Raw genomic sequence first — 26108 nt, forward strand, 5'->3', positions numbered from 1 at the left:
AGCTATAAGGAATCTAAAATTGCCTCTCTGCAAAATACAATTTCTAGACTAACAGAGACAAACAAAAGAAAGGGCTCCTGAGGCCTCTTTCTTCCCTTCCTGTCTTCTAGGTCTCAGGATGTACAGCAGCTGTCTTGTGTTCAGTCCCCACCTTCACTTAACTTTTTTCTCTGAACCTCTCCCCACTCCCTTCTTTCCTGAATCTAAGAAAACTGCTCCTTTAAAATTAAGACTTCTGGATCTGAAAAAACCCCAAACTTCTTATGTTCCCTGGACCAAGGCCAAACTGCGAGCCAGAGTTGAAGAGTTTCCGAAAGTGACTCAGGACCCACATTTGCAGGAGAATTTAACATAGTTACTCCAACTTAACCACCCTGCCTTCTCAGATCTGTATCAGTCAGCCCATGTGCTTGTTGGTGAGGACCAGGCCTAACACGGGATGAAACTAATCCCATAAGAACAGCCTAAAGGATTCAGAGAATTAACCCTAACTTTTGGCAAGATGCTAGAACACTCGATGGAAATCTCCATTGAGCAATTACAGATTTCCTAAGACTGTTGACTGGAACAAAATTCAGGCTTCACAAAAAAGCCCGATCAACCTGTTCACGACCATTATAATCAACTCCAAATGATCTTTCAAAAAGATTCTGGTCTTCCTTTAGAGGCTGAATCCAAATGGGTAGCATTAACTGCATTTACTAACAGGCTGAACCAGGATCTTCTGGTTAAAGGACCAGCATGGAATGGGAAACTGTGCCCACTCCAGAATTAGCTAGCTCGGCAAACCAGCTCACCCACATGCTAGAGGAGTCACCTCAAAGAAAGACCACTAATATTCTCAGTTTTCAACTCTGGCAAATGAAGGTCCCTAAACAGAACAAAACCCCCTGGCTTTCTGCTATCACTGCAAAAGGCCAGGGCACTAGAAAAAAAAAAAAGACTGTTACAAACATAAGCATTCCAGAAGCCTTCAGCCCTCTAGCCAGCCTTTCCACTGTCCTCCTAATTCCCAGTGATGGGACTCTGAGGACCTACAAGGGCTCTTCCCACTTCTCCCCATTAACTGGCTTGGAAAAAATACTCTCCCGACTGAGAATGAATCTCTTTGTCTTGGTGACCCCAGAGCTGCATTCTCGGGGCTCAACACCACTCCTATAAAGCAGGTCCTGTCTCAGAGCATGAAAACAATTCAAATAGAGGGGGTCTCTCATAAACCTCAACAGGTTCCTGTCTCTGCACCTGCTCCCATTTGTTTAGGCCTGTTGAGATTCCCATCCTCACCTCCTTAAGTTTCTCTACCCCATTCATTTACTGGGCCAAGATTTCTTAGGAAAGTATCATGCCAGAATTTCTCCCAGAAAAAAGAAATAATTATAGAATCAAAACCACCAACCACATGAATTAATTGACCCTTCAACATCCCTGATGGCACTATAATAGAGTCTGGGGACACTGATCATTTATCCCTATTAGATCAGCTACCATCCTCTTTATGGGCAGATTCCCCAACTGATACTGGCAGAATTCACAGTGCACCTCCCATCAAGATTCAAACAGATCCTTCAACACCTCTCCCCAGAGCTAATACCCTATAAGTAAAAAAGCCCTTTAAGACATCAAGCCCATAATAGGAGACCAGAGACTCAGGGCCTTTTTATCCCCTGCACTAGTCCCTGTGATACCCCCATTTTATCTGTCAGAAGACCCAGTGGCTAAGGATGGAGGTTAGTCCAGGACCTCAGAGCAATAAATAACACTCTCCCTTGGCACCCCATTGTTCCTAACCCCCACACACTGACATCCATCCCCACTGAAAGCAAAGTTTTCACTATAATTGTTCTATACAGTGCACTTTTACTATCCAGTTGACAGGGATAACCATGATCTTTTTGCTTTCGTTTGGGAAGAACAGTACTATACCTGGACAGTAATGCTCCAGAGTTACAGAGAGAGTCCTTCTTAACTTTTTACAAACCTTAAAAGCTGATTTGGAAGATATAAAATCTTGTGCAGGCTCTGGTTGGTTACAACACGTAGATGATTTGCTTCTCTGCTCCCTTTCTCAAACCTCTTCACAGGAGACAGCATTCACCTGTTAAAACTTTTGGCCTTGGGGCGCCTGGGTGGCGCAGTCGGTTAAGCGTCCGACTTCAGCCAGGTCACGATCTCGCGGTCCGTGAGTTCGAGCCCCGCGTCGGGCTCTGGGCTGATGGCTCGGAGCCTGGAGCCTGTTTCCGATGCTGTGTCTCCCTCTCTCTCTGCCCCTCCCCCGTTCATGCTCTGTTTCTCTCTGTCCCAAAAATAAATAAAAAACGTTGAAAAAAAAAAAAAAAAAAAAAAAAACTTTTGGCCTTAAAAGGACAAAGTCTTTAAAGAAAAATTGCAGTTTGCTCAAGCTAAAGTTCATCTGAGGGCACCTGATTTCAGAACAAGGCCTACACTTAGATCCAGGTAGCTTTCGTGGCATCCTGAACTTCCCAAAACCTACAACTAAATGCCAATTACAAAGTTTTCTTGGACTGGCTGTCTACTGTCGAAACTGGGATTCCAAACTTCTCTCTTACAGCTCAAGCTCTATAGGCTTTACTAAAAACTGACAAACCTGACTGCGTCATTTGGAAAGAATGAGAAGACCTAGCTTCGGAGACTTCATAAAGGAAAGTCTAATAAAGCCTCTTGCCCTCAGAGATCCTAATTATCAACTCCCCTTTTCTCATTGTTTGTGAGAAGGAAGAAAATGCCCTTGGAGTACTTGCCCAAAAACATGGGGGACCATCACTGACCCTTGGGGTCTTAGGACCAAGCACTGGAGCAGCCCATGGCCAGGCATCTCCCTCCTTGCCTCAGGGCCATTCCTGCCACTGCCCTTCTAGTTAAGGCCCGTGAAGGGTCACAGGCCTCCCTCTAAGCACACTTGTGCCGCGTACAGAGAAGCCCCCCTAAATCCTCACCACTGCTCTCACCCAGGAGATCCCCCTAACTGTTCCTCATATAACTCCTCCTCACTGCAAGAACCTTAACCCTGCTATTCTCCCTCCTCCCTGGCAGAGACCACTCACAACTGCTTCAGACGGACAGATCACCTCTTGACTCCCTGTGACTGTTTATAGGAACCTCCTCTAACCGATGCAGATTTTTCATGGTGTCCCGATGGTTCTTACTTAAAGGATGAAAATGGCAAATCCTGTGCTGGGAATGACTCCTTTTGAAGCCACCGAGGCAGCACTTTTACCTTTTGCTATCTCAGCCCAACAGGCCAAGCTCTATACTTGTACCTTGGCCAAAGGTAAAACCACAAACATTTATACCCATAGCTGATATACCTTTGAGGTAGCTCAGGACTCTGGAATGGTACCCAACAATGAGGTGCTCTCACCTCCAATGGGGATAAAATTTTAAATGGTTCCTATGTCCAAATTTTATCAAATGCCACACTTTGGCCAGATACTCTTTTATTAAAGTTCCTCAGCATTCTAGACTCCACTCTCTGGAGGCCAAAGGAAACCACCTCACTGGCATTTCCACCAAAGCACTGCTCTCAAAGCAATCAAGAGCCAAACCTCTGTCACAGTCCAAAGGGATATTCTCCCAAATGAAGATTTTGAAAAACTGACCAGAAACGCCCAGTAATTGGCTCCAGAAAAGGAAAAATACTGGGAACTTAATCACTGTTGGTTTGATAAAAAGAACTGTGGGTTAGACCAAATAATCTGGCCGAATTCATGGACCAATATTGGTGGGGAAATAAAGCTACAAAAAGTGTCTACCCCACTTGTCCCATGCATCCAAAACACAACGCAGAAAAAAGTGCTCACACCGCTCATTTTAAATTACCTAAGGGGCCATTCAAGTTTTGGTAAATGTATTTCATACAGCTACCCCCATCTCATGGATTTAAGTACGTTTTAGTAATGGTTTGTAGGTCTTCTCACTGGACCAAAGCTCTCTTGTAGACAGACCACTGCTACTTGTGTAGATAAAATTTTGCTAGAAAAAAATTATAACGGGACACCTAGGTAGCTCAGTCGGTTGAGTGTCCGACTTCGGCTCAGGTCATGATCTCATGTTCCGTGGGTTCAAGCCCTCCATCAGGCTCTGTGCTGACAGCTTGCTCAGCACCTGGAGCCTGCTTCGGATTCTGTGTCTTCTCTCTCTGCCCCTCCCCCACTCACACTCTGTCTCTCAAAAATAAATAAATGTAAAAAAAAAAAAATTAAAGAAAAAATTATACCAATGTGGAGAAGCCCTCTTTAACTTCATAGTCCTCAAGGAACCCATTTCACCAGGTGCTTGAATAAGTCCGTAGGGTTTCACCAGTTTTACAATACTCACTGGGCGATACCATTCTCAATCCTCAGGTTGGTCAAATGCACTAAGGACACTATTAAGACTCAATCAGCAAAATTTATAGAGACCTCCCATATCATCTGGCCTAAAGCATTCCCACTGGCCGTTCTTAACTCAGATTCACCCCTTCGTAACTCACAGACTTTTACCCTTTGAGATAGTCAGAGAAGGTCCAATGCACTTGGCCCCTGACTCCTTTGACCCACAATTAATAAAGATACACTTCGGGGACGCCTGGGTGGCTCAGTCAGTTTAGTGTCCGACTTTGGCTCAAGTCATGATCTTACAGTTTGTGAGTTCAAGCCCTGTGTCTGGCTCTGAGCTGTCAGCTCTGTCAGCTCAGAGCCTGGATCCTGCTTCGGATTCTGTGTCTCCCTCCCTCCCTCTGTCGCACTCTGTCTCTCTCTCTCTCTCTCTCTCTCTCAAAAATAAACACACACACAAAAAAGATATACTTCAATATTGTAAAGGCCTAACTGCTCCTACTAAAAATAACCGGAAGATTGATAGAGCAATTTCACCATGCACTCTTGAGAGATGAAGACAAGTATCACACCTTAATGCTGGGTGGCTCGGTTAGGCATTCGAATCTTGGTCTCAGCTCAGGTGATGATCTCACAGTTTGTGAGTTAGATCCCCACATCAGGCTCTGTGCTGCCAGTGGGGAGCCTGCTTGGGATTCTCCCTCTCTTCCTCCCTCTCTGCCCCTCCCCTGCTCACATTCTCTCTCAAAATAAATAAATAAATAATTATTTATAATTTTTATAATATAAATTTTTATAATATAAAAAAATTTATAATCTTTATAATAATCAAAATTTTAAAAAAAGAAAAGAAAAGCATCACACCTTGAAACTGGAGATTTCATCTATTAGAAAAGACACCTCCAGAAAGAGTCTCTTCAACTTCACTGGAAAGGCCCCTCTTACGTACTGCTAACCAACCCTTGTGCTGCCAAACTCCAGGGAATAGACTCTTAGATTCATGGACACGTCTAAAGAAAGCAAATTCTGAGTGGACCTACACACCATCTGATGACCTGAAAGTAAAGATTTCCCTGTATTGAAGCAGACAACATCTGAGGAGACAGCTTCCTCAAGAAGCCAGGTCTGGTAGAAGGCTCAGGATACAAAGTCTCTCTTTTTCATTTGGACTATTGTTAACCGACTCTGGATTCTTTTCCAAAACTCGTGGTTTCTGAATTTCAGTTTTACTGTACTATTGACACATTTGGTTAGAACAGTTTTCTTGAGATAACAATACTGTTTTAAAATGTCTTTGAAGTTTTGTTGTTTTGCAAAAAGCCCACCAACTGCTGCTTCATGCTTATACCTGCACTGTATCTTCCCAAATGTACTCGGTTAATTCTCAGGTTCTCACTATTCTGCTTTCATGACTGCTCAACGGGTGACTCCTCATCTGCATACAGGACTCTGGGTTTGCCTCTGGAGGGGGATCTTTTCTCCCCTAAACTGGAATGAGTGCCAATGAATATTTTTAGTTGGCTACTTTCGGATCTAGGATCCTGTTTTAGAACCACCACACAATTTGGAATTGTCACATTACTTTTGATTCCATACTTGCTGCCTGTCAAACTTTTCTAACAACGTACCCAAGAAGAGATGATCTCCAACACTTACAATCGTGCTAAATATGGACTAGAAGTAGGAGGTACCTGATTGTTCTCCCTGCTCCTCATCCTTGTTACTCAAATGTGACCTCAGATTTCCAATCCAAATAATTTCCCCCCAGTGTGGGGCATTATACCCAGGAAAGGTCTTTCCTAGAACTGAGGGACAAAAGAATTAGAAAAATCAGACTCTTGATCAGCAATGCTTTTGGAGAAAGATCATGATCAAAAGGGGGAAAATGTGAAAATTTATAAAGGGAAACTCCATAAAGTGGAGTCAGGAGGCTAGAAAGGGAGCCAGTACCACTGAATGTCAATTGCAGGAAGAACTGTCAATTACAGCCCCCAACAGAAGAATCTCAACAGGAAAGAATCATCAGTAACAGACCCCAACAGGGAAAGATGTACACTGCATCTCCCATAAAAAAAAAAAAAAAAAAAACCTAACCACCCCCCTGGGACTCAGACAATGACAAACTCTTATGACCCTGGATTCCCACTTTTCTCCAATGGATTTTTCAAAACAACTCCCACCTTCCTCTTGTTTCTCTGTAAAATAACCTTTTCCTCCTTTATCTGCTGGGCATAGCTTGCATGTCCAAAGTTGCAAGTCTTGGTTATTCCAGAATATATCCATTTTTGCCGGTAAAGTAACTTTTATTTTTAAGATTAACACATCATACCTGTGCAATTATCTTCATAACCACCCTCTGAACTACTGGGTCCACACTTTACAAGTAAGAACCCAAGAAGGGAAAGGCCTGGTCTGGGTCCTGGAGCTTCTAAGATAGATGACAGTAGGGGTCAGAGCCCATTACACACATGACAACGGAGCCCTCACCTTTATAACTCTACATTGCTTTCAGTGCCACCACTAGAATAAACTGCTGATGCTGTTTTTAATAGGGAAAACAGAAGAGACAATTTGATTTCTTAAAAATCACCTTCTTTTAAAGTGTCTTACAAATGTATTAATATACATCGGAAGGATGCTTATAAAAAAGCTGGGTCACATTCCACTTTTTAGGCTGGGTTATCAATAGGTACACAGATATTCATTTTCTTGTTTATTAAATGAATGTGTTTTTTATACTCTTGTACCTATGCAGAGGCATCACAATAAAAAAGAACCCAGAGCCTGACCTGGGGAGCTATCTCTGAAACAGCTGGCAAGGCACCAGTCACCAGCCTGGCCCTCCATTATAAAGAAAAATACAAGGGTAACTGGGTGGCTGAGTTGGTTGAGCGTCCGACTCTTGATTTCAGCTCATGATCTCACGGTTCATGAGTTCGAGCCCTGACATCAGGCTCTGTGCTGACAATGTGGAGCTTGCTTGGGATTCTCTCCCACTTCCTCTCTCTGCCTCCCCCCGACTCCCTCTCTCAAAATAAACTTAAAACTAATATCACACAGGTGATGACAGTTTAGCCAGATACCAACAAGTTCTTTTTGTTAGGAAAGTTAGCCGTGTCTACGGACATACCACCCTGAACGCGCGGATCTCGTCTTATCTCGGAAGCTAAGCAGGGTCGGGCCTGGTTAGTACTTGGATGGGAGAAAAAGTTAGCTGTGAGTCAATTTTTTTTTTTTTTTTTGAATGTTGTGAATCTTCCAACTCCACAGTTTGTTTTGGAGCAAGTTAGCATCACAATCACTGATCTTCTAGAGGTAGATAAGCAACACAAATGCCATCAGACTTGTACCATCCAGCCTTCAATAAGCCTCCAGTGATCCTATTTTTTTAATTTCAGAAACTAAACATTGGTCTTTTGCTGTTTGGAACAAAAAAATTACTACTTATTTTAATTGATTAGAATATGAATGGAGAAGTTATTTTTCTCTTGCTAAAACATTTTGCATTCAAAGAGGAAAAACAAGGTAATTTATTGCCCAAAATAAAATCTTCATAACCACAAATCTATTTTAAGCTATGTTTATTAAAAATTTAGAGTCAGAAGGAAAGCACAAAGGCAACTTCCATCAATGAAGATTAGGCAAGAGAAAGAATGGAAATAACAGAAAAAAAGTAACAAAAGAAAAGCTTTAAAAGAACAGCTTATTTTTGGTTAAACTGAAATTATATATTTTGTCCTTTGAGAAATGCAAGTTGCACAATATGTATAGTATAATCCCATTTTTATTAAAAGTGTAATTATACAGAACATATTTGTGGACATAAGAAAGGGCTGGAAAGAATAAAGATCAAACTGCCTTGAAGTATAGGGGGTAAAAGAGGCTGTGTGACTTTCAAAATTTGCTTTATCCAATTCTGACAAGTTAGAATTATTTTCCAACACGTGTATGCTTCTTTTGTAAATCCTTTAAAACGCTAAAAATAAAAGGAAAAAAAAGTAAGAAAAAAAGTTTCCATGAGGGCAAAGCTGCAATTAACAAAATCACTTTAGCTGGAAATCAAGAGAAAAATTATAGAAGGGCGAGTGCAAGTACTATGACCCCATGAAGATTTGTTTTTGGAAAGTATTTTTTAAGCTGATTAGTACAACCAGTGTCTGGAAGGACTGGCTTTCTACTTCACTGGACGACTATCAGAGACCAAAACACAGAATTGGGTCATAAGTTTTAATATTGGAAAAATACAAATATATTTTTGAAAGGGGAATTAAGCAGGAGGAGCCGAACAGAAACAAGACTGAGTTATCAGGGCACATCCTTGAACTTCTGTCCTGGTGCCAGCCAGCACCCCTCCCCTTCGTGTGCCACCACACTCGACATGAAGACCTGCCCTTTGCACGCAAGGTTACAAGGCTGAGATCAAAGCCCGGGGCCCTGTGAGCAGCTCAGAGGAAACGTCACTTGGGAGCTCAATGACGCACCACCTGACTGTCCCCCACAAAGGCCACTGTGAACGCACAAGAAAACATTCACAGGGCTTCTCTACACTCTTAATTGGGGCGTGCAAAGGTACTAAAAGCTATGATTTTCAGGCTTTGATTTCACAGAGAAAAAAAAAAATCCAAAAAATTGGGGGAGGGGGAATAACATCCATATTCGTATAACTGTCATCTCTATATTTTAGCATTTCCTTAAAAAAGGATGTTAATACTTTAGAAGCAGGAAGGATATAGCCCTGGGGGCCAGTACCATTCACAGGCCAGAAACTAAGCAACCAAATCATTTTGTCAATTTAGTAAACGCCAAAAAAGCTGACAAAATACCTACCTAATTCAAAAAAGAAAAAAACCTCTTCAATGAAAATTAAAATACCTGTGGAACAGGACAGCGAGTATCTTCTGAAAGCAAGGGCCAACACAAGATACTACATACCCTTCATGCTTCTACATGGAATTTGTATTTTTTAAAGGACTTAACAAAGGAAGCACATGTATGTACCCCAAAATCTAAATGAAATGGACAATTTTTTTAGGAAAAAAAAAATTTTAAGCCTGAATAACAGTAAACGAAAAGACAAAATTAAAAAAGCAAAGACCTAGGCTTGAAAAAGGTGCCAGGCTCATACAAAATTCACAGGCCAGTTATATCCTATCCTTCCTGGTAAAGAAATAGGAAATGGGAAACCTTCCCAACTCCTTCTGGGAAAACTGACAAGCTAACAAAGAAAGCACAAGAGAAGAAAACTGTATGTTAACTTCATTTGCCAGTCCTAGATTTTTTTTTTAACGTTTGCAAATTTGACATGCAAAGAATGACATCTGGTTTCAATCTTGATTTCTTTGATCCATGTATCTATAGTTCTCTTATGAACTGTAAAGTGCCTTTTGTCCACTTTTTCAGTAGGCTTCCTTTTTTTTCTTATTCATTTGTAAGAGCTCCTTAACAAATTAAGGACATTAATTAACCCTTTGCCATGTTGCAAACATTTTCCCCAGAAAAAAATAAATGACTGCTTTTTCCTCTCTGTCACTTGAAATAAAGGATTTTTTTTTTTTTTTAATCTCTCTAAAGTCAAATCTAACATCTTTTTGCAATTGCTTCTAATACTTTCAGGCTTAGGAAGTCCCTCGTCATTCCAAGATCAGAGAAATATTCGCCTTCATTTTCAGCTAGATGTTTTTGGTCAAAATCATTTTAACGTTTATTTATTTTTGGGACAGAGAGAGACAGAGCATGAACGGGGGAGGGGCAGAGAGAGAGGGAGACACAGTATCGGAAACAGGCTCCAGGCTCTGAGCCATCAGCCCAGAGCCCGACGCGGGGCTCGAACTCACGGACCGCGAGATCGTGACCTGGCTGAAGTCGGACGCTTAACCGACTGCGCCACCCAGGCGCCCCTGGTCAAAATCATTTTAAAATGTTTGACATCCACCCCTTTAAAAATGTATATCCAATAAAATCACTGTTCTAAGAAAATACCTAGTGAGTACAATTATAGTCACTTTAGTTGTAGAACAAGTAAATGCCCAATATTTAAGGGCTGGCTAACTAAATGATGACAAGAAAATGCTTTATAATAAAACACTACACAGCCATTCAGGAAAACAGCCATGCTCTATTACTAAGGTGGGGGGGGGGGGGGGGGTCAGAACATACCCCATTTTTATATAAAAACTACACTTATGTGGTAAACCAGGCAGTCTAAATACTCTCCCTAAATATTAACGGTGATCCTCCCTGGGTGTCAGATTGCATGTGAGGTCTTCTTTCTTTTTTTCTGTAACGTTTAGTTATTTTTGAGACAGAGACAGAGCATGAACAGGGGAGGGGCAGAGAGAGAGTGAGACACAGAATCTGAAACAGGCTCCAGGCTCTGAGCCGTCAGCACAGAGCCCGAAGCGGGGCTCGAACTCACGGACCGTGAGATCATGACCTGAGCTGAAGCCGGACACTCAACCGACTGAGCCACCCAGGCGCCTCGAGGTCTTATTTCTTTATGCTTTTCTGTTTTACATTACTAATGAACATGTATTTGTGATTAGGAAAAAAAAAAAAAAAAGCTTGAAATTCAAGAATACACATACAAAACAAGATAATTTTGCCCACATGCTTAAGTTGCAACTGTCTTTAAAAAAAAATTAAAAATGCCTTTCACTTTACATATTTAATCCCATATTACAAATAGGATAATAATGACTTCATTCAAGAAAAATGGAGGCTTGCCAATCTTCCTAATTACCCAAAGATCTAAGGAGCAATGTCTGATCTATGTTCCTGGCAAAATGACCAAATTAAAAACACAGCCCAATGACAATTATCAGTGGTAATAAGTCAAGCTCAGCTAACACAAACGGTTCCATTTTCCCCTAATAAACTGTGCCTTAGTGCGTGAACAAGTACAGTGGAGTTACGCTGAAAAGCTTACCCCAAAGCTTCCCTTCAGACTGGATGTGCCTGTATCTTCTAATGACCCAACCTCTCTCTGAAACCCCCTATTCTCTGCCTGTTGGTGCCGGGTGTTCCTTAAGCCACCCAGCCTTGACCGCTCAAAGGGACTCCCCTGCTATCGCTCCTCCCATCCTGTACCCATTTCTGGGGCCGCATCACTGTGGAAGACAGGAATAATTTGGGGACAGAACCAGGAGTGTGGGTGAAGAGGGATGACAAGGTTCTCCAGGAACCTTGCTAACCCCAAAGCTAATTCCAAAACTCCCTAAAACTTCTCCAAAGTGTCTAAGAATGATAACAGATAATGCCTGTAATCAGATTAAAGTAAATCAGGGTCAGAATCCTGAACTCACAACCAGGGAAGACCTGTGGAGATGGTGATGCCAGGGTCCCAGCCAGGCTACTTCTTCCCAGGTGTGCCTCAGTACCCTGCCCAAGATGGTGCTCGATAAAGGTGGGTGGGAGAACGAACACAAAAGGTAAATGAGAAATCCCACAGATCCACCAGCCAAGGGCAGTAAGGGGAAGCAGAGACACAGGCCCAGAGAGAAGCAGAACAGATCCCAAACCAGTCTCACTTCTCAGTAGAAACTGTGGGGAGGCACAAAACGCACCCAGCACCTGCTCTGAGCCCTTGTCACAGGTTATTAACTTTCTGCCCACAACTCCACGGGTTAACAAGACTAACACTACAAACTAGTTAGGACAAGTGTTTCCAGAGACCTGGAATACAAAGGAAGTCCGTATTTTGGAAAAAGCCTAAAGGATATAATTAGAAAGAGTCACTTGAGGCTATTATTTAAGTATGATGCAAAAGTCTCAATTTTTTAATAGTACTGGACTTAAAAAGTAAGGAATTAAAGCACAGGAGCTCCATCAACCCCAAACAGACATCATACATACCCAAAGGGAAAAAGCACTAACCACCAAAAGTGTCGAAATATTTTTTAATTTGAGTGGAAAGCTCCTAAGTGACATCTAGTCCCACTTTCTGGCTGTTTAGAATAACAGCACCCAACTGCCAGGTGATCCCACTTACAGTTCTCATTTATTGGGACCAGGATGTTGAAAAATCTCCAAGTTCATTTTTAACTTTTTAAAATTCAGCTGATTATTCTCCTCATACTTTGACAGGCAGATGTGAAATCTAAAAAACTTATTTTAGGCAAAATCACATCCTGACAGATTTTTATTCATCTTCAAGAAAATATTTCATTTGAAACTTTCAAGTCTGAAAAATGAGATTTTTATTTTGAAAACGGAAGCCCCCAGAATGATCTACAAGTAAAACTTCTTGAACGTATCATAAAATTACAAGACAAAATGGGAAACATATTTGCAACATTAATTAAAGCGCTAATATCCCGGTTGTAAAAAGAACTGCTATAAATCACCAGGAAAAAGATGAACACAAAACTAGAAAAATTAGTAAAGGAAATAAATAAGCCAAACAAAATACAAATGGCCCAAAACCTAACGAAGAAGTGTTCAAACTCCAAGTTATCAAAGAAAAGCAGAATAAACAATGATTCTATTCTCCGGCCAAATTGGTAAGAAAGAAAAAAGAAAAGGAAAGAGAACAGGAATGTTCAACTATGGCAATAATTCCCAGTCTGTTAACCTGGATGCATCTTATGTATGTAACAACGCCTTAAAAAATGCAAATGATGTCCCTTCCAAAAAGTAGTCTAAAGAAATAATCTGAAAAATGCACACAGATTTCCATACAAGGCTGTTCACTATTGTATTATGTTCCCCACAGCAAAAAACGGCTCATAAGCTAAATGCCCAACAATAGAAGGATTTGTCAAATAAAACATGATGCATTCAGCACAAATGAGCTGTTAAAAGCCATGTTTTAAAGGGCTATTTAATGATTTAGTCATATGCCTAAAGTACATTGCTAAATAAAAAAAGAAATTGGTTTAAAAAGGCCCCGTATCTCTACTTTAAAATACAAATATGCATGTGCGCTTATAAGTACACAAACAAGAAAATTTTACTTTCAAATAAACCAGAAAAAAAAAAATTCAAATGAGTAAAATAAGCTAGTTTGTGTGTGTTTTCACCACAGTCCTAATTTCCCTTAATATTCTATGACAGGACACCAGTTCCACTTCTGATGGCTTTTCAGTAATTCTGACCATAGCTTTATACACTTCCAACCAAGAAGTAATTCTAACCAAGAGCTTCAGTGTTCTTTAAGGGACAATCCCTAAAATAGCTGTGCATTTCCTCCATATTCTTCTCAGATCAGTCCATTTCCAAAGGCAAAAGACACAAAAATTCCTGAGAAATGACCCTCTCCAGGGACTGCTCTATTCTTGCTCTCTATACAGACCAGAGACAACTACCCACACCCAGAAGTCCAAAGCAAAATGATTTCATTTCTCCAGAGGACAATGTTAGCGAGCAGATTAAGAAAAAGTACACAGGGGCGCCTGGGTGGCGCAGTCGGTTAAGCGTCTGACTTCAGCCAGGTCACGATCTCGCGGTCCATGAGTTCGAGCCACGTGTCAGGCTCTGGGCTGATGGCTCGGAGCCTGGAGCCTGTTTCCGATTCTGTGTCTCCCTCTCTCTCTGCCTCTCCCCTGTTCATGCTCTGTCTCTCTCTGTCCCAAAATTAAAAATTAAAAAAAAAAAAAAAAAAAGTTGAAAGAAAAAGTACACAGACCTAACACATTCCTCACCTAAGTGACCAAATGTTTCACGCATGTGGCTCTGCAGCTATAGTATGCACATTCCCATCCCATAATATGTTCAGCTAACTATGCACAGGCTTTAAAAGGGGTATCTATATGCACTTCAGTTCTCTTACTGCAATGGTTCTCAACCCTGGCTGCACACTGGAATCACCTGGGAGAATTTTTTCTCTTAATCTCAACACTCAGGCTGGACTCCTGATCAAGGGCACCTCAGCCTCTGGGATGAGACCACGTGGATATAAAGTACTCTGGATGATTCCAATTTGCTGTCAAGGTTGAGAACCATTGACTTGAAGCAGGTTTTTCAAATAATAAATAAACCCATGAACAAAATTAAAAAATGGAATGGACTAGATAGGCTAGAATATCTGGATACATGCTCCTAGTGCAAATAGATATTATCTCATGAAATTTTTCTGTTAAAAATATGTAGTTCTTGGCAATACTACCCAGACTGATCTACAGATTCAATGCAATCACTTATCAAAATCCCATCTGCCTTTCTGGCAAAAATTGACAAACGAATCCTAAAATTCAAATAAAAATGCAAACGACTCAGAATAGCCAAAACAGTCTTGAAAAAGAACAAAACTGGAGGAATCGCGTTTTCTAATTTCAAAACTAAATACAAACCTATACTAATTAAGACATGCTGGTAGAAGGATGGACAGACAGATCTATGGGGGTAGAATGGAGAATACAGAATAAACCTTAACATTCATGGTCAGGTGATTTTCAACGGTGCCAGGACAATTCAATGAGGAAAGAATGGCTTTTTCAACAAATGGTGCTGAGAGAACTGGAAATCACCATAAGTGAATGAACTTGGACGCCTACCTCACACCATACACAAAAATTAACTCAAAAGTGATCAAAGATCTAAATCCAGAAGATAAAACTCTTGGGGCACCTGGGCGGCTCAGTCAGTTAAGCGTCCAACTTTAGCTCAGGTCATGATTTCACAGTTCAGGAGTTGAGTCCCGCATCGGGCTCTATGCTGTCGATGCAGAGCCCGCTTCATACCCTCTGTCTCCCTCTCTTTTTGCCCCTCCCCTGCTTGCTTTCAAAAATAAACAAACATTAAAAATAATAATAAAAGATAAAACTCTTAGGGGCACCTGGCTGGCTCAGTCAGAAGGGCATGTGACTCTTGATTTCAGGTTCCTGAGTTCAAAACCCACATCAGGTGTTGAGGTAACTTTAAATAAATTAATTAAATAAAACTCTTAGAAAATATAGGGGTAACATACAAAAAATGGTAAATCATTGGGGCGCCTGGGTGGCGCAGTCGGTTAAGCGTCCGACTTCAGCCAGGTCACGATCTCGCGGTCCGTGAGTTCGAGCCCCGCGTCGGGCTCTGGGCTGATGGCTCAGAGCCTGGAGCCTGTTTCCGATTCTGTGTCTCCCTCTCTCTCTGCCCCTCGCCCGTTCATGCTCTGTCTCTCTCTGTCCCAAAAATAAATAAACGTTGAAAAAAAAAAATTTTTTTTTTTAAAAAAAAGAAATGGTAAATCTTTGTGACTGTGATTTGGGGTTAGGCAATGGTTTCTTAGATATGACATATTAAAAAAATAAAAAACAAAAAAATAAGTGAGACTCCAACCAGAATTAAAAACTTTTGTGTTTCAAAAGGACAGAAACACAAAGTAAAAGGACAATCCATAAAATGGGGGAAATTTACAAATTATATATCAGGTAAGAGACTGGTACCTAAAACCTATTAATAAAATGACAATGACCCAATTAAAAAGTGGGCAAAGGATTTCACAGACATTTCTCTACAGAGGACATATAAATGGCCAATAAGCACATGAAAAGATGCTCCACCTCATTAGTTATTAGGGAAATGCAAATAAGATCCACAATGAGGTAACACTTCAAACCCAACAGAATGAGTATAATCAAAGAGACAATGACAAGTGTTGGTGAGGATGTGGAGAAATGACAACTGTCAGACTGCCGACCCACCTACTTCAGAAAAGTTTGTTAGTTCCTGAAGATGTTGAACACAGAATCACCGTACAACCCAGTACTTCCACCCTTTGATATTTATCCAAAAGAACTGAAACATGATCACACAAAAACCTGTACAGGAACATTCACAGAAGCATTATTCATAACAGCTACAATGCAGGAACACCCCAGATGTCCATCAACTAACTAGTAAACAATACAGCAGTGATACATGCCACAACATGGATAAACCATAAAAACATGCTAAAAAACAATCACAAAAGGACACATAGGTAGGATTCCATTTATATGAAGTATCCAGATAAAGCAAATCCATAGAAATAGTGTAGGTTAGTGGTTGCCAGAGGCTGAGGGGAGAGAAGCATGGGGAGCCACCACTGAAATAGGCACGAGGTTCCTTCATGGGAGGATTAAAACGTTCTGAGAGAGCAGTGGGTTACATACAACTCAGTGAATATACTAACACAACAGAAGCATATCCTTTAAACGGGTGGGTTTTACGGAATAATAATTCAATAAAACTTTTTTTTTTGAAGGTTCCTGTGTCAAGAGTTTCCTCCCCATCGTTCGCTCCTTACCATAACACAGTATGGATAAATAACCTCTCAAACTCACAAGCAGAGCCATGTACAGATTTCACGACCAGATCACAAAATCAATGTAGAGCACCACAACGAATTTTTTCATGAAATAGGAATACAAAATTTCAGAATACACAGCATACAAGGTTATGCGTGTTTTTTTGTGAAACTTTGAGAGGCACACAAGCACACTTGATGTATATATACTTATCAATGAAAAGGAGTCAAAGCTGTCTGGAAAACAGGAGTTGACGGACACCTGACACCAATTCAAAAAAACAAAAAAACAGATCTTAGAGTTGAAAACAGAAAGTGAAGAAAAAGTTGAAGCCATTTTGGAGCAGCACCCTAGGCACTGAACTAAATGCTAGAAAAAGAGTTGGACCCCATCTGCTTTTACTGCCCAAGTAATAAGACTCCCTACCCCACCCACCTGCCAGGGCCTCTCAAGGGGTTCAGAGCAGCATCTGGGGCCACTGGTAGGGGAGTCCACAGCAGACCCACAGGGAACTCAAGGGGTGAGGGTGCAAACCCATCATTTAAGAAGGCGGGGGGAGGGGGGGCGGCACACACAGGCTGCAGGATGGGCAGCCTAGACATGGGCCTGAACTCACAGTGGGTGTCAGGAGGCAGGTGCAAAAGGCAGAACTTCAACAGAAGAGGCAAATCGACATTGCTAGAGTATTCAGTGTATCTTCACAGGGATGAAAGAGTAAAGGAAGGGAAACAAGAACCCACAAATACTTCTCGAAGGGAGAGCACATTTTCAAAGCCTGTGGGTCAGAATCGCAGACACAAAAGATGCCAACAGCTGCACAATACGACAGCATGGTTAGAAAATAGAAGCCCTTGGGATGAACCTGAAGGAAAGACATAACTCATATAATTTCTCCTGGCAAGAAATTTGAGGTCATCCTCAAATCAGCAGGGAAACTGAACTTCTTTGGAGAATTACCACAATAACAGGGACAGAGACGACTGAGGATTTTTGTGGTGTACAAAATTCCAAGGTCAATGTCAAGGTGACAAACTGTTCATTCAAAACCATTATGTATAAATACTGCAATTTAGTGAAAAAGACCTTTAAAATAGGACACTTCTTTAATATCATTAATATACAATAATGCATTCCAGTAAAAATTGACTGAAAGGACTGTTACATTAAAACATGTTCTAGGTGCGCCTTGGTGGCTCAGTTGGTTAACAGTCCGACTTCGGCTTAGGTCAGGATCTTGCGGTTCACGAGTTCGAACCCGGCATCAGGCTCTGTGCTGAGCGCCTGGAACCTCCTTCAGATTCTGTGTCTCCCTCTCTCTGCCCCTTCCCTGGCTCGCACTCTGGCTCTCTCTCAAAAATAAACATTTTTTTAAAAATCTGTAAGTACTCTACAATTTATTAAGAAAAATGAGTAAGGGGGCGCCTGGGTGGCGCAGTCGGTTAAGCGTCCGACTTCAGCCAGGTCACGATCTCGCGGTCCGTGAGTTCGAGCCCCGCGTCGGGCTCTGGGCTGATGGCTCAGAGCCTGGAGCCTGTTTCCGATTCTGTGTCTCCCTCTCTCTCTGCCCCTCCCCCGTTCATGCTCTGTCTCTCTCTGTCCCAAAAATAAATAAACGTTGAAAAAAAAATTAAAAAAAAAAAATGAGTAAGAAAAAAAATCCAAATGACCATATTATTGCCTAAGAAACTCAAGAATCAACTGAAAAATAAGAACAACAGAGTTTGGTTAAGTACAACAGCAGACACAGTGCCATTTCATTTTCGTCACAGATACACGGAAGGACATGCATCTGTCCCCCGTGCCTCTGGGACAGGCCAACAGACTGTGGGAGCAAATACTGCTACTTCCAAGCCTAGCCTGTGAAACAATCTTCCACGCACAGAATTCCACGGCAAACTTAGAAGCCACATTATGAAGTCAGCAGTAAGATGGAAGGAGCCTAGGTCCGTAACTCGCCACACTTGAGGAAAACAACCCAAAAAAATGTAAGAAATAACTTTGTTAGAATACATATAGCACATATAGAACACACATAGCATAACCACCCTGAGTTAATACAGGTGGTCGGTCAGAACAATTCACTATTATAAAGATGACAAGTCTCCCCAAATTAATTTACATACATTTAATAAAATGTCCCATTATTTTGAAACCCTAAACTGAAAAATACAGGAAAAAAAAATTGAGCATAGGCACTATCAGACAGCAAAGCCTACTATTAAGTAATTATAACGATGAAAATAGCTAGGTCATGGCAAAGGAATAGACAGATAAATGGAACAAAAGAGTAAGTCCCACAACAGATCTCCAGATTCAGCATATGATTAAGGTGTCATTTTAACTTAATAAGGATGAATTAATGAATAAATGGTGCTAGGAAAAATGTAGAGAAAAAATAATCCTTACTCCATGCCACACTCCAATAGTTATTAAATTATAGCCACGTATTTTTCAAAAGAATGAAGACACATATAAAGGAATATTAAAATGTCAGGATAGAGAAGGCACAAGAAAGAAAAAGACTGACAGATGTGAATTCAAAGCATAGACAAATATTTGCAACTTATGACAAAAAAATGCAAATCTTAATGGCTTATTTCTCAAACAGAGTGAAGCAGGATTAAAATAACATATCCAGTAGCATCAACTTTACTCAAAGATTAAGGACAAAAAATGTTCCATATTAAACCAAGCACTGATGTTTCTGGAATAGAATAAAAAATTCACGTTATTTTTAGATAAAACAGAAGACTTAAAAGAAGTGCCATGCGTGTTATACTCCCTAACACTTCAAAATATGCATATATTCCCCATATCATACTTTTGTGGAATAATTTGTGAATCAATGTCTTAATATATGAAGAGCTCTTGATAAAATATGAATTCAATAGAAAATATTCAGCACTGATCTCATACATCCATACTGTGAAGCAGAGGTAATCAAACTTTTTCTATAAAGGGCCAAACAACAATCATTTTAGGCCTGCAGGTCATATGGGGTCTTGAACGCACATGGCTGTGTTTCAATAAAACTTGATTTGCACAGGGGCCAGTGGTTCTCCCACCAGCAGCATTCTCATCACTGGGAACTGGTTAGAAATGCAAATTACTGGGCCCCACCTCCAGACCTTCTGAATGAGAAACTCTCCAGTTTGAGTTCAACATGTTAGACAGGGAAGAGATTGCACCCCCAGCCAGTTGATTTGCCTTTGGTGACAACAAATGATTTAGCCAGCACCGAATAGGGAACAAGAAAGCCAAAGCAACGGGAGGCTGAAATTCCAACTACAGTACCAATGTAGAAGAAACAGCATTTCCAGCAGTGCTCTTCATCAGAAGTGGGGGGGCAGGGGGGGCGGCTTGGGGCACCTGGGTGGCTCAGTGGGTTGGGCATCCGACTTCGGCTCAGGTCATGATCTCACAGTTCATGAGTTCGAGCCCCACATCAGGCTCTGTACTGACAGCTCAGAGCCTGGAGCCTGCTTCGGATTCTGTGTCTCCCTCTCTCTCTGCCCCTCCCCCATTTGTGCTCTCTCTCTCTCAGAAATAAACATTAAAAAAAAACTTTTTAAAGAAAAGAAGGTGGAGAAGACCATCCAGAGTCCTAATACCAAGACCTCCTTGATGAAGTGATGCTCCGGGATGAAAAAGCTAATGCAAGTTTAATAAAATGAAGCTGGTGGCAAAGGGCTGCTGCCTCAAAGAGAGACCATGTAAAAGAAAGGTGCATGTGTTGGGGGAGAGGGGCTATGGAAAATTCCTACAGGAAATGACGAAGGAATAGAAGGAGCGAAGGACCCAAGCTGGGGTACACAGAGGAAAATACCATAGCCAGGAATGAAAAACAGGCCAGGTAAGAAGAAGGCAGGAAAAAGGAAGAAGGAGCCAGATCTTGGCATCCTCAGCTGTAAAGCAGAAACAAGAGTTAATACCTAGTTCATAGGGCTGCTGTGATTAAACGGCATTAGTGAACACAGGAGGTGCTAGGCGGAGCACCTGGCACCCACCACCAGCTTCTTTGCCCTCTTCTAGGCCAATAGGAACTTGAAAACCCAGAGCTTCAGACAAGACCAGGGAATGGCATAGTATCTCAGAGGGCCCCATGGATAACTGGAGCTTAAGAGCAGAAACTGAGACCCAAGAGTTTATTCTGGTAAATTAACCAAACTCCAGTTTCTTCATCAATAAAACAAAGCCCAGACAGAAGCACTCCGCCTGCCAGTTGCTGGGACTAATGATAATGACCTCAGGTGCTCAGCACCTAACCGATGCATACTGGCGCTGTCGTTACTGCACTGGCCCTATCTCACAGGGCCCACCGTCTAGTCTTTGTTAGGTCTTCTCTACCACCTGGAGAGGCTCCTAGAGGGGAAGTGCATTTTATTAAACTGAGCTCACACTCGACTGAGAAGATGGGGGGATTTGGCTGTGTAAGATTCACACTGAGAGTGAACTGAGAGGTGGCCGTCCAGAAGGGTGAGTCTGCACCAGACACTCACTAAGATGCCCCAGGACAACTGACACCAGGGCGCCACTTCGGCCAAAACCTAGGAGAAGAACTGTATGTGAAGAAGGCTTTCCTGACCAGAGAAAACCATGGTTTGGGGCAGCCAGGCAAGCAAAGGCCCAAGGCCACTCTGATGCCCTTACAGAAGGACAGACTCCTGGAGGCTGCAGAGAGAGTATGCATCAACAAGAACTGGGAGTCCAGACAATGGCCAACAGAAAGTGGCTTTGGGCTGCAACCTAAAGCTACTCAGTAGTTCGTGACCATGAGAACACTTGATTTAAATCGCAAATATGATCCTCTGTGAAATTATACACTGTCCACGACTGTGTTCACTACATGTAAACAGAGGTTTCCCTACAGAGCGTATGTGCAGATCATGCCTGCCACACTCCCTGGGATACAGGAATTTTCAAAGGTCATTTTTTATGAATTCAGATCTTTGCTTTTTGTGCTATCTTTAGATGCTAGGCCTGCATAACATGTAACCCCACTGAAGCAGCGCAAGAAATGGCTCTTGAATAAATAAGATGAACTCTCCTTCCTAAGTAAACGTTCAGAGGGCCTTAGAGGCCACCTACACCTGAAGACTTGCTGAGGTCACAGGAGAGAATTAAAACGAAAGGTAATGAGGAATTCTCAAGAAGATTTACATTTCCATGGAGGAGCCCCCCCAAAGCACGCGCCCTCTCCCTTTATGACTGCATTTGGGTTTGTCAGTTTAGTGTGACAACTAAACCTGAGGAGGAGCTATACCAGCTCCTCAGCCATCACCGACATCTAGGTCCCTTTCATTCTAAGTGCTCAGGCCAGACCCTGGGCATTGCCCCCAACTTTCTTTCTGGCCTATCGGCAATTTCCTGGGCCCCACCTCAGAATCCCATCATTTTTGAATACCCTCCGGCTACCCTAGTCTGACCACCACCCTCAGCCCTGCATTAGCAGGTCACACAGCTGCCCTGCCCTCCTTGCTTCTAGTTGATTCTCAAACAGCAACAACCAGCATGTCCCCATTAAAAGCTATGTCAGCCCATGTCCCCTCTACTCAAAACCCTCCAAAGGTTTCCATTCCCCTCAAGGTAAAGTCCACAGACCTCACTACGTGTCACATGGCCTTACAAGATCCAACTCCCAAGATCTCTTTGACCTCAAAACCAAATGCTCTCCTCCTGCCTCAGGGCCTTTGCATCTGCTGTTGCCTCCACTGGGAATGCTCCTCCCCCAGATATCATATGACTCACTTCCTCCTGTCTTCACTCAAAGGTGACTCAGGCCTTTCCTGTCTATCCTTCCAAAGTTTCAGCTCCCACCCTAAGTCTTAATACCCTCAATCCTGCCAGATTCTTCTTCAGGGCACCAGATCTCATGGTCTGCCTCCTCACCAGTGTGTGAGCTCCATGTGGGCAGAGAATCTCCATCGAAGCATCCAAAACACCAAAAACATTGCCTGGCACACAGCAGGCTCTCAATAAATGTATTAATTATGTGCAAGTCCTATGAAAAGTATAAGATGGAAGCAAACCTGTCATTCAAGAGTCAACAATCTAGCCTGTGACAAAATAACAGGCTAGAAATAGAAAAGCCAGGGAGAAAATCGAAGACAGTGCCATAAAGCACACACAGGGCTCATTTAAATCCCGCGTCAGTAACACACAGCCTAACCTGGAGCAGGAAATGTTCCCCAGCAAAATAAAAAGCCCAGACAGGCAGCCCTCTGAGAAGAGAGTAACTACAAGAACAGCAGGGAGTAAAAATGAATTAATGAGGTTATCTGGTATTGGGAACCAACTGGCGTGTTGGGAATTTTATAGGCAAGGCCTGGAAACAGGTCAGGGAAGGAGTATAAAATGTTTAAATTAAAAAAGCCTAAGAGGATTAAAAAAAATAAGTTTTTAAAAAGCTTTCATTTACAAGTACAAAGCACTATGTAATTGCAAATTATGACTGCTGACTTTTAATTCCCTTAAGCAAAATGGGAAAATTCCTCAAGCTACCAGTGGTGCCAGAAAGGAGTCCCCAGAAGGATCCCAGATTTGTCTTTAGAGACACTGAATAGGATGGCAATGGCCAACTCAAGATTTCCAATATCCCAGACCTTAGGCTCCTTGAGGGCAAAAGACTGGGTTTTATTCAACAACGATTTGTTCAAACAGCACCTGGCACCAAATTAGCAGCTGGGCTAATGGAAGGCTATGGGAGGCTGCTCCTGAGATACCTAATTTCTGCAACGCTAAGACCTCTAGCCTTTGCCACACAAACGCCACAGGCAGTGTGGCATGAAACGTAGCAAAACCTCCTAGCCAGGTGCTTTCATAAGCATTTCTGAAACATCCGGACATTAAAACTCAGCTTAATTAACTTTGCCACAGTCAGAAAACACAACTACTATGCAACCGTGGGGGGGGGGGGGGGGGGGGAACAATATGTAAAGTTTTTGAAAGACCTCTTTTCTTAAAAAAAAAAAAAAAAAAAATCACCCCCCACTCCGAGCAAAGAAACCAAGAGAAATGCCCTGGATTTCAAAGAAAGGAGCCAGTCGCCATTTTGACAAAGGAAATGGTCTAGAAAGCAGATAGCTCATGTTCAGGCCATCAGGTGAAACAGGTAGCTGGCTGGACACACCTGCTCATCTCCTTTAACTAACAGGTGTGCCACGAGGACTTACACGGCACACCCACTGCTGACCATTTAAAAGGCTGGTGCCCAAAAGCCATGACATTTTGGAGCAGTGCAATGATCCTGACAGAGTCAACCATAACCCCTTCCAGAATTCAGAATTTCTGAGCTGAAAGGCCCTTTCTCAATCTCACCAGATTCAAACACCGTCAGGGCCATCCAGGGAAAGTCCTGTGCAAAGGTGAAAAGGCAGGTGGACACAACTGGAAATGGGGAGGCCCCTGCCCAACAGAATTCAACTACAAAAAACAGAAATAAAAAAGCTCCAGCTACCCTTGATTCTTGTCTCAGGCTTTAGAGAGGAAGAACTGGCCGGGAGAAGTCACATGGCCAATTAATGACAGCTCAAACCAGACTGCCTCGGGACTCCCGGTCTCCTGTCCTCGCACATCACCAGCTTTCTCAGCACACCCAGATGTCAGCAGGGACAGCATCTTCCCCCTCCCGTCTTCCAGCATTGCAAGAATAAAAGTAACAGCTCCAGCTGACGCCCCAGACCCAGAAATCCCTTATGGGTGACTTTCTTCCACCTGCAGTTGCCCTCATTTACCCTTTGCCCTGACAATCAAGAATTTCTCATCAGTCATGTTTAAAACCCTCAGCCTGTAGGCCGAGTTCCTGTCAGCTATCCATTCAAGGGTACATCAAGAGTCAAAGGAAGGAAAAAATTCTGAGCCCTTAAAGTAGTCACACTGGAAAAGCTCAATTTCTCCTTCCATCAAGGCAGCCAACAAGGGGAATCCGCGACCCCCCGGGAAACAGGCCGGGGAGAAAGGCCCTGGGGTCGGGGCAGAAGCTTCTAAAATTACTTGGCGCAGCCTTTGTAGGAGGGAAGAAAGCAAAAAATGTACAAGGCACCCCCCGCCGCCCTCTTGATGGCCCTGAATTCCGGGGGGCGCGGGGATGCCAGCCGCACCTCCCGCGGAGGGATGACGGGGCGAGCGACCCCAGGACGCGCGGGCCGAGGGCCCGGCAGGAAGCGGCGGCAACGGCCAGTCCGGTCCCCGGGGACCCACTTGCCTCCCCGCGGCGCGGCCTGAGGGCCCGAGCGCGCTGCGGCTCGCGCGGCGGGCAGGGTGAGCGCCCGGGGGCCGGGCCGGGTCCGGTGGGGCGGCGGGGACTGGGGGTCGCCGGGCATCCACGGGCCCCGCGGCCAGGCTGGCCCGCGGGTGCGGGGACCCGGGGGAAGGGCCAAGGCTGGGGGGGCGCAGGCCGCGCCGCGGGGCCGGTGACAGCGCTCGGGGGCCGTGCCAGGCCGGCCTCGTGGGCGCGGCGGGCACCTCGCGGCCGGGCCCGGCAGGTGCGGTTCGCCGGCCGGGCGGGGGGCGCGACGGCCCGACTCTCACCTGGCTGCAGCTCGCTGGGCTCCCGTCCTGCCGCCGCGCCTCGGCGCCGCAGTGCCCGCCGCCGCCTCCGGTCCCCGCGACAGCCGCCTGCAAAATGGCGCCGCGGAGGGGCGGGCCGGGGGCGGGGAGCCGCGGAGCCGCCCGCCCCCGCGCCGGCCCGGGACCCACCTCCCTCTCCGCCCCAGACCCCCGCCCGCCGTCCTCCCCCCAGGGGAGGGGCCGCCCCCTCTCTCGCGGGGCCCCGGGCGGGGCAGCCGGCTGCCTGCAGCCGCCCCCCGCGGCGTTCCCTGCGCGCCCCCCCACCCCGGTCCCTTATAGCTCCTTCCCCTGCGTGAAAATCGCCCCCCTTCTCGCGCCTTCCCGCCACACCTGCTCCTGGGGCCCACCTGGAAGGCAGAGAGCTCGCCCGGAGTCTCCCCCTCTTGGCGCCCCCCTTTAACCCGGCCTGACACTGAGCCCTGTCATCGCTGCGGGAAGATAATCGTGCAGTTTGCGCGGTGCATTGGGCTCAGGGAGCCGGAGGTTTCAAGCCAATTTCACCGTTTCTGGGGTCAGGTTTTTTAACTTAACTGGAGGAGAGGTCCTCATTACATGAGGCAGACACGGTAATACAGACCGACATTTCTCAGACTCGACTACCCTGGGGATCGTGTTTAACTGCGGGTGGTGATTCAGCGGGTCTGGGACGAAGCCCGAGATTCTGCATTTCTGTAAAAAGCCCCCGGGTGAAACCGCTGGGTCAGGGCCGCTGTGCGGAAAGGCTGCAGGTAAAATTTAGCGCAAAGCAGCCCCACCTTGAGCGTTTGGGTAAGACGCACGTGGTTGGGCCCCACCCCCCGGGCTGCTGAGGCCGGAGGTCTGGAGTGAGTGATGCTGCTGCTGCTGTCTGAGGTCCACACTTAGCGAGCCAATGCTGAAGACTGTCTAAATACATGGCCAGAAACAAACAAAAAACACTAGTAATTAGCACTCTCAGAGCACCTGCCATCTTGAAACCACTGTGGTGGTTGCTGTTTCCACCGAATAACTGACTAGTTCC

The 26108-nt window shown here is 43.9% G+C and overlaps 1 protein-coding gene and 1 pseudogene across 6 annotated transcripts in view; both read right to left on the reverse strand.

The window, feature by feature from the left end:
- The window catches only part of SLC23A2 (solute carrier family 23 member 2), a 136242-nt gene extending 111059 nt beyond the window's left edge, over positions 1-25183 (reverse strand). For 2 of the 6 annotated variants that reach the window (XM_047852839.1, XM_047852835.1), the window contains exon 1: positions 25070-25175. The gene's annotated coding sequence lies outside the window, so the exon portion shown is untranslated. Of the gene's footprint in view, positions 1-25069 lie in introns of all 6 variants that reach the window. The other 4 variants (XM_047852836.1, XM_047852840.1, XM_047852837.1 and 1 more) reach the window with 4 other exon arrangements.
- Positions 24529-26108, reverse strand: part of LOC125162910 (60S ribosomal protein L10-like) — a 38587-nt pseudogene continuing 37007 nt past the window's right edge.

The sequence above is a fragment of the Prionailurus viverrinus genome, chromosome A3 (genome assembly GCF_022837055.1).
Source record: "Prionailurus viverrinus isolate Anna chromosome A3, UM_Priviv_1.0, whole genome shotgun sequence".
In the NCBI taxonomy this organism is placed as follows: Eukaryota; Metazoa; Chordata; class Mammalia; order Carnivora; family Felidae; genus Prionailurus; species Prionailurus viverrinus.